Source organism: Lepus europaeus, chromosome 11 (genome assembly GCF_033115175.1).
Source record: "Lepus europaeus isolate LE1 chromosome 11, mLepTim1.pri, whole genome shotgun sequence".
NCBI lineage: Eukaryota > Metazoa > Chordata > Mammalia > Lagomorpha > Leporidae > Lepus > Lepus europaeus.
Window position 1 is genome coordinate 8,182,587 of NC_084837.1, and position 9,691 is coordinate 8,192,277.

Consider the following 9,691-nt stretch of genomic DNA (forward strand, 5'->3'; position numbering starts at 1 on the left):
TTCTGCTCACTTCCTGGCGTGTTTATTGGTCCTGACAGGCAAGACCTAGAACAGGAAGCTGTGACCTTGCGCCCATCCGATGGGTGTGTGGACACAGCAGCCTCGGTTTCAGCATTGTCGAGCACCACGTAGTGGCTCGAGCCCCTCCTGAAACGAACTGCCCTCACATCAGATTCTCTATAAAATTTGTACTAGCAATTGTAGGGCAGTTAAATATACAGCTAAGGTAATTAAACAGGTTACAGAAAAGTATTATTTGGTCTGCAAGCAATTCTGTCAAAGATTCCAGAGGGCTCAAGCTTGTTTGTGGGGTTTGGACAGGAAATGGCTAATTATGACACACGCATGTGTTTCTGTGCAGTTGGGCCCTGGGGATCTGCCACCTTTTGCCTATAAGTCAGCCTCGACCTGTTCGCGTCTTGGGGGCAAACAGCTCGCTTCACCATGGTGTGAGGCCAGCATCTTACCTCCTCTGTTTATTTCTCCAAGCAATGGATCCTGGAGATTTTGGCATCAGAACGAGCCCCTCGCAAGGCTCCCTGTGCACTGCAGGTTTTCTGCTGGTGCTCCAGTGCTTGGTGGAAACTCCACTTCATAGCCGGGAGCATTACCAGAGGGCAGGCCTTCTGCCCTCGACACCAGGGATTCGGTGGATGCAGTCCGGTAGCCACGCCTGAAGCTGCAAGCAAATTGACAATGGGTAGAAGCCTGGGGAGAGACTCCACAGCTTTTATCTCTTTCCTGGGATAGCAGACTGTGTCTTGGCCCTGCCTGGTGTAGAGGCTCCGGTCTCAGAGTAGTGGGGAGCCGCTGGAGGACTTTAAGAACAGGAGTGTGGCAGCACTGCGGGCTGTCCAGCTGGAGGCACGGCCTCCTTTCTTCCTGGGCATCCAGCTCACACCATTCCCCAGCCTCCCTCGCTGACTGATGTGGCCATGCCACCGAGCGCTACACCATTCCCCAGCCTCCCTCGCTGACTGATGTGGCCATGCCACCGAGCGCTACACCATTCCCCAGCCTCCCTCGCTGACTGATGTGGCCATGCCACCGAGCGCTACACCATTCCCCAGCCTCCCTCGCTGACTGATGTGGCCATGCCACCGAGCGCTACACCATTCCCCAGCCTCCCTCGCTGACTGATGTGGCCATGCCACCGAGCGCTACACCATTCCCCAGCCTCCCTCGCTGACTGATGTGGCCATGCCACCGAGCGCTACACCATTCCCCAGCCTCCCTCGCTGACTGATGTGGCCATGCCACCGAGCGCTACACCATTCCCCAGCCTCCCTCGCTGACTGATGTGGCCATGCCACCGAGCGCTACACCATTCCCCAGCCTCCCTCGCTGACTGATGTGGCCATGCCACCGAGCGCTACACCATTCCCCAGCCTCCCTCGCTGACTGATGTGGCCATGCCACCGAGCGCTACACCATTCCCCAGCCTCCCTCGCTGACTGATGTGGCCATGCCACCGAGCGCTACACCATTCCCCAGCCTCCCTCGCTGACTGATGTGGCCATGCCACCGAGCGCTACACCATTCCCCAGCCTCCCTCGCTGACTGATGTGGCCATGCCACCGAGCGCTACACCATTCCCCAGCCTCCCTCGCTGACTGATGTGGCCATGCCACCGAGCGCTACACCATTCCCCAGCCTCCCTCGCTGACTGATGTGGCCATGCCACCGAGTGCTACACCATTCCCCAGCCTCCCTCGCTGACTGATGTGGCCATGCCACCGAGTGCTACACCATTCCCCAGCCTCCCTCGCTGACTGATGTGGCCATGCCACCGAGTGCTACACCATTCCCCAGCCTCCCTCGCTGACTGATGTGGCCATGCCACCGAGTGCTACACCATTCCCCAGCCTCCCTCGCTGACTGATGTGGCCATGCCACCGAGTGCTACACCATTCCCCAGCCTCCCTCGCTGACTGATGTGGCCATGCCACCGAGTGCTACACCATTCCCCAGCCTCCCTCGCTGACTGATGTGGCCATGCCACCGAGTGCTACACCATTCCCCAGCCTCCCTCGCTGACTGATGTGGCCATGCCACCGAGTGCTACACCATTCCCCAGCCTCCCTCGCTGACTGATGTGGCCATGCCACCGAGTGCTACACCATTCCCCAGCCTCCCTCGCTGACTGATGTGGCCATGCCACCGAGTGCTACACCATTCCCCAGCCTCCCTCGCTGACTGATGTGGCCATGCCACCGAGTGCTACACCATTCCCCAGCCTCCCTCGCTGACTGATGTGGCCATGCCACCGAGTGCTACACCATTCCCCAGCCTCCCTCGCTGACTGATGTGGCCATGCCACCGAGTGCTACACCATTCCCCAGCCTCCCTCGCTGACTGATGTGGCCATGCCACCGAGTGCTACACCATTCCCCAGCCTCCCTCGCTGACTGATGTGGCCATGCCACCGAGTGCTACACCATTCCCCAGCCTCCCTCGCTGACTGATGTGGCCATGCCACCGAGTGCTACACCATTCCCCAGCCTCCCTCGCTGACTGATGTGGCCATGCCACCGAGTGCTACACCATTCCCCAGCCTCCCTCGCTGACTGATGTGGCCATGCCACCGAGTGCTAGCCGAGGGGATATGAAAAGGAAGATGGCACCTGTTCTCACCAACACTTTTAACAGGTGGCCGCCCCTCCTACACATCTCTTCCTCTTCCAGGGGATGCTGCAGCCACAGGATGAAAGTGTGGATTCCTGAGCCACTATGAGGAAGAAAGCTACTTGTCTCCCAGGTCCAGCCGCCTTGGACCCCGAGGAGCAAAGAAACAAACGTCTGTGGTGCTGAAGTGTTAGAAAAGTTTATACAGAGTAGTGTAATCCACTCTAAAGCAGAAACCAACTGACATCCTCAGACTGGCCTCTTAGCATGGGGCTCACATTTCAAACATCATTTTGGGGGTGAAGAGCAACATCAGGCTTTCTTTTTACTGCAAGGCATCTGTGCTGTCACTTTGCCATGTGCCCAGCACATCCCACCATTCCCAAAGTGCACAAAGTCTGAGACAACAAACAGCATTTTATTTATAGACCGGCTGCTGGGTCATATCCTTCAGACTCGCACACAAGGGCGAAAAGACTTCCAATCCCATTTCCCTACGTATTACATCCAATTTCCCCTCAAACGTCTCCCGTGCTGGTGCCCTGACAGCTTCCTTGGCAAAATGATTCTACTACCTGCTTGACCTTCACAGTCTAGAAGTTTCTTTTCCTCCATGTTACACTACAGGTTGTTTGGTGCCCCCCCCCCCCCTTCTGACTTGGTCAGACCCTTGTGAATGAAGCAGCCCGACAGTGAAATCCAGAAACAAGGGCAGCAGTCACTTAAATTATCCTTTGTTAAGTACACCATAGACGCCATCTCCTTCCATCCTCATAGTGAGGATAGGGAAACCTTGGGCTCTGAGATTCCAAATAACCCATGCAGGTCTCAACACAAGGGAGGGAGCCTTGTGGTGCTCCTTCCTGGTGAGCCAAAGCCCACCCCACCCAGCTCCCCTTGGCTCCAGGGTCCCACAGATAGAAGCATCGGGCCACTGATTCACACTCAAGTCCCCCAACTGGTCAGGGAGTTTGGCTTTGGGGTAGTGCACTTTCCAGAGCTAGAACAATCTTGTTCTCAAAAGTACTGCAATTTCTTTGGAAGGAAAAAGCTTTATGGGCAAGAAATTTACAGAGGCATTGGATTCAAAGAAATCACTTTCTCTAAGGTCAAAATGCTTCCTGGGCTAATTAGAAAATACCCATTCTGGGAGCTGAGGAATGTTGGACATTTTATATTGACTGGGCCCCTGGGTTCATGCACTGGTGACATCAGATGACAGGTCTGGCTATCTCTTGCCTCTCATCTCCTCTTCATCACTGCCCTTGCATGAGTGAGAGAAACAGTCCCCAGCCTCTCCTGAACGCCCTCCTCACTCCTGCAATCCTTGTCCAGTGATATGCAGCCGGTCTCTGCTGGAGAAGGCAGAGATCTCGGGGCCTTGCTGAGCCCAGGGAGAGGCCTCCAGCCGCAACCACAGTGACCTGGGCACAGGTGCAGGGCCTGCAGGCACGGAGCAGCCCAGCCTGTCCACACCAGGCTCATCACCAGGGCTGGGTAATGAGGTCAATGTGAAAACAACTGGAAGGCACGTTCCCCAGGAAACACGGGCAGAGCGGAAACGGCCCGACCTTCTGCGGCAGAATCCAAATCCATTGAGTCAATTGCCAGGAAACACGGCGTGACCTTTCAGAGGCTGTAAACATCACCCGGAGAGCCGGCCGCCCTGCTCCTTCCATTTCACGCTGCCCTCGAGGCGGCAAGTCGCTGGAAATAACAGCCCGGCTTCCAAATCTGTGCTCCTTTAATGAAACACGCACACGCAGCCCGAGCTCGACACCGCGGCAGACAGAGGTGTGCGGGTCAATGCGTGCACATGTACATGCATGTACATGTGTGGCGTGTATACCTTTACGTGTAAGTGCCTTTCAACCTCACGGTCCATGTCCTTTGTGGGGGCATTGATACTGCCTTGCGTGTTGAGTGATCTTTGGATCCACCACCTATTTTCAACAAGAAAATCGCCTTTACAGACCATTCTCAATAGCAGCCAGTGAGCTCCACCTTGAGATGAACAAACAAAGCCACTCTCCAGCCCATCATGATCCAGTCCCCAAAAAAGGCCCAAGAAGCCCTGGTTTCCTGTTTGCTAGAGTTCTCCCATCTTCTCCACACTGTGTTAGAATCTGGACTCATAGCATCCTCTTCACAATTAGCAATGGCAAGTTAAAGAAGGGACACTGCTTTTTCTTTAAAAAAAAAAACTTCAATCTTGTAGCTGACATTCAAACGTCAAGCCAGGATGGCTTGGCCTGGAGGCCCCAGCCTGGTTCAATGCTTCAACAAGGAAAAAGAGCCCCCTTGGTGAAGACGGCCAGGGCAGGGGCCGCAGCTCATCACCATAAACTCCTTTGGAGACTGCAGGCAGCTCTAGATTTGCTAGTAGAAAAAACCTTCTTGCATGAAAGTGGAAGATGCTAGAGCTTCACTGGAATCTAAGAAATCCAGTCTTATTTTAGAAACAGAAGCTTGGAGTGAGGGAGGGAGGTGCGAGGCACCCTCCTGTGTCTGAGGACAAGCGTTGGCACGCGGAGCCGGCTGGCTAAACGCGGGCTCACCGCACAGATATTGCAGGTAGTGAGCTCCCCAAAGGACAGTGGACACCAAGGTCGCTCTCCTCTATTTCATGCTCTGCTTAAAGCTTGGAATGACAAATAGGGGAGCTGGGAGGCTCCCAGGAGTGATGAAATATCTTCCCTAAAGATTGCAACACACTTTGAGCAATCATTAGAAAATGCAATCACTACTTAATTGTATAACACTGCCTCTCACTGTTGGGGGTTGATTTTTGTAGGCTTAACATAGCTCTAGGTCACACTTTGTGGACTGCTCTGCAGAAATGCTTTGCTGGAAGTTTCCATCAAGACAAGCTTAGCCACAGGAGGTCAGGAGTCTTGGGCAGGGGTGTGGCCCTCCTGCCCACTGTGCTGGAAGATCATAATTCTGGGGCACCCTGAGAAGACTTCACTGCAGGAATGTTCCTGAGGAAGGGGTCCTATAGGGCCCACTTTCTGTGGGTAAACCCATGACATTTATGAAGTCAGCAATTGAAAGAAAAAGCACGTGGAGCTGAAGCTGTCCTTGAAAAATCCCGGAAGTTACTCGTTAAGTGGAGCAGCAGTAGCTGTGACAGCGTGTAGCACTTAGTGGGAGCATCGAGTGAGTGAGTCAGCACTATCCTGTCCCGAGAAGTAGGAATGACTGTGAGTTCTGTTTTATAGATGTGGGCAGCTGAGGCAAGCGCCACTATGTCACACTCATCCAAGGTCACGCAGCTACCACGTGCATGAGCCAGGGTTTGAACACTGGAAGCCTACCTTTAGAGCCTAGCTCGATTCTCTTCCTCTCGCACCTCTCAATACATATGGCGAGGCGGGACACTGCCCAGTACATTATTGGTGTAAAAACTGAGGATCTGATGAACAATGAGAATGGAGAATAATGGTGTGTATCTTTCAGTAATGAGTGTCTGCCAAATAATAGCACTGAAATCAGCATTTTCTTCATCAGGAGCCCCACGGGTGAACTTGAGTAAGTTACGTGCTCATCTGACATGCGTCCATAGTGTGTGATGTGATTTTATTCAGTAGGGGCTGTGCAGAATTGGAAACTGTCCAGAAGAAAGCTGCACCCTTCCCCAAAGTGAGGCAGCACATGGCTAACTCCAAAACCTAGATCGAGACATCAAAAAGTAGGCCTGCTGTATTTAAGTCATATTTAAGAACTTCTTCCTCCCTAGACCTAAATAGCTGATTATGTCTACGAAAGTCTGCTGATTAGTGGAAAAGATATGTTTTGAGTTTGGAATGTCTGCAGGAAAGATGAGAAGCAAACCCCATGAAGAACTCACTACTGAGCAGGGTCAACACCGTCAACCTCAAAGGCGGAGCCCTGACTTTCTCAACCCCTGTGTTTTATCTCCCAAGATAAAACTCACTAGAATCAAATTGATAGGGACTAATGTATAAACCCAATGGACTAAGGGTCTTGAAAGAAACATACTATTTCTTGGCCATGACTAGCAGATTTTCTCTCTTTAGGGGAATGAAGAATAGAAAATCAATTTGCCTTCAGAATGGGACTTGAAGCAACTGAAATCAGATGAGGATAGCTCAGAGTGCTGGAGGTTCTCTTCCCTGTCACGAGAACACCGTGACAAGGGGGTTACTGTGAAGTCACACTTCTTCACCCACAGCCTCACCTCCCAGGCTCCCCCCCTGTGAAGTCACACTTCTTCACCCACAGCTCACCTCCCAGGCTCCCCCCGTGCTGTGCACACCATCCTCAGCTACCCTCATGTTGCAACAGGAGATCCCTTTTGGTTTCAGTAAATTTCTATCCCTTGCAACTAAAAGAAATTACACTGAGGTCAAGTGCGACCAGCCAACATTTTCTTTGGTGAACAGCTCCTTTCTCTGAGCCTCCAGTACTGACTGGACCCCTCTGAGATATAAGTAAACATGTTGAAATCAACTCCAGTCCAGTTTAATATGTCTGGAGACATCCCTCAAGGTGACCCTGTGGGCCTCTTCATCTGCTATATGTTGAGTTAATACTTTTATAGCTCTGAATAAAACTTGTTCTGTTTATTAAGCAACTACCCATTGCTCCAAACCCACCCTTGGGTTGGGATTGTGAAAACCTCATTTCTCCTTTGCCAATTGCCCTTGTTGAGCTCAAGAAATAAGTGGTGACAGAGGAAGATAACAGGGTTGGGGAAAGAATAACGCGCTGGCTCCTTCACTGTTGCCGCCAGTGATGCCCCAGCTCTAGCACTTTGCCCTGGTAGGGGCAGTAATTACTTCCAGTCTCTGGCTTTGGGGGATTTCCCTGACTGGCAGCATCCTACCAACTGGACACCAGTGTAACACCTGTAGGGTGTAACTGGGTTGCAAGATGTAGACTCTCTGAAGACCAGAACTTAGGGAATCCCAAAGTCAGTCAGCAGCAAATAGAAAAGGACATTGGAGGAACTCAATTATCTGACACTGATCATCAAAGCAACATGGATACAACCCAGCTTCTAGATAGATTAATGTAAGATATTACACCAAAGCCTTTTATCCAATACAATATGTCTGGCTTTCAACAACAAAAAAATTACTAGACACAGTAAAAGACAAGGAAAAAATAGAGAAGAAACAAAACAAGCATCAGAACCAGACCCAGGTATAGTTGAGCTAATAAACTTAGCAGACAAGAGATTTAAAATAACTATGATTAATGCACCAATTAATATGTCAGTGGAAAAAGTGGCCAACAGAAAAACGCAGATGGAAATGTAGGCAAAGAGACGTGACCTCTAAGACAAAATTGAAAGACGATGCTAGAAATCAAAAATACTTTAACAGAAATGAAGAAAGTTCTTGAGCAGCTCAGTGGCTGTCAGGGCCATGGGAAGAATCTGTGAGCTTAAAGATAAGTCCATAGAAATTTCCCAAACTGAAATGCAAAGGGGAAAAGGAATGGGGGAATAAAGAATATTAAAAAACTATGGGACAGGGTGGGCATCTGACACGGTGGCCAACTCATAGCTTGGGATGCCCACATCCCATATCAGAATGCCTGGTTAGAGTCTGACTGCACCCTGGAAGGCAGCAAGTGACGGCTCAAGTACTTGGGTCCCTGCCACCCATGTAGGAGGACCAGGAGGTTTCAGGCTCCTGGTTTTGACCTGGCCCAGTCCTGGCTGTTGTGGGCATTTGAGAAGTGAACCAGTAGATAGAAAATCAGTATCTTTCTCTCTCCTTTTCAAATAAAATTAAAATAAATTAAAAAAAACCTTTAAACTATGGGACAATTTAACAAAATGTAATATATGTATAATTAGAATATGATAAACAGAACACAACTTGCAGGAGAAAATATTTGAAGTAATAATAGCTTCAAGCTTTCCAAAATTAATGACAGACACCAAACTATACACCCAGAAATCTCAGAGAACACCAAGCAGGAAAAATGTCAAAATAACTATACATTGGTATATCATATCCAAGTTGCAGAAAACCAACTGCAAAGAGAAAAACCTTAAAGACTCATGATCAATCTCTGATGTGTGCACACAAAATTTTTTTTAAATATTTTATTTATTTATTTGAGAGGTAGAGTTACAGACAGTGAGAGGAAGAGACAGAGAGAAAGGTCTTCCTCCCGCTGGTTCACTCCACAAATGGCCGCAACGGCTGCAACTATGCCGATCCGAAGCCAGGAGCCTCTTCCGGGTCTCCCATGTGGGTACAGGGGCCCAAGGACTTGGATCATTTTCTACTGCTTTCCCAGGCCATAGCAGAGAGCTGGATTGGAAGAGAAGCAGCTGGACTAGAACCGGCGCCCATATAGGAAGCTGGCACCACAGGAGGAGGATTAACGAATTGTGCCACAGTGCTGGCCCCAGGGCACAAATATTTTTTAAAATAACAATAAAGACATGAGAACCAAAGGGAAACTCACAATTCTATGGAAGTGAATTAAATATAACACAACTCTTAAAGTAATTTTTGCATACTGAGCTTTACGCCTAGTGGGGTTGCACATTGATTCACACCACACTCAGATGTACAGAGAAAATGCGCCTAACATGTGTTCTCCCCAGGCAGGGGGAACATTTTCCTGTGCCAATTAACCGTCCCATCTCTGGGTTTGAGTAATATCCTCTTGGTTTAGATGATCAAGCTAAGCAATGTTCAGCTCTCAAGTAGGCGGTCTTTCTTGTTCACTATGTCTCACCAAGCAAACGCTCATCTTCTTTGCTAAAGTGGTGCCTGCAGAAGTGAGGGGAGTCCGTTGTCTCCACGGGTGTGGGGTGGGAGAAGAGAGATGGGCTTTGACTCTGCACTCTCCTTTGGCTCCTTCTTGGTTTCTGCTATCATGTAGTAGCCAGCCGGTCACCAAACTGCAAGACATGACGTTTGTCCTCAACACGGAGTTCATCCGAGGGGCTCGGAAACACTGCCATCAGGGAGAGGAAAAGGAGCTGGCATTTCCAGCAAACACCAACCCCCCCCCCACACACACACACACAAACATGCATGCACTGCTCCCTATGGGTCATAACTGGGACTTCCGT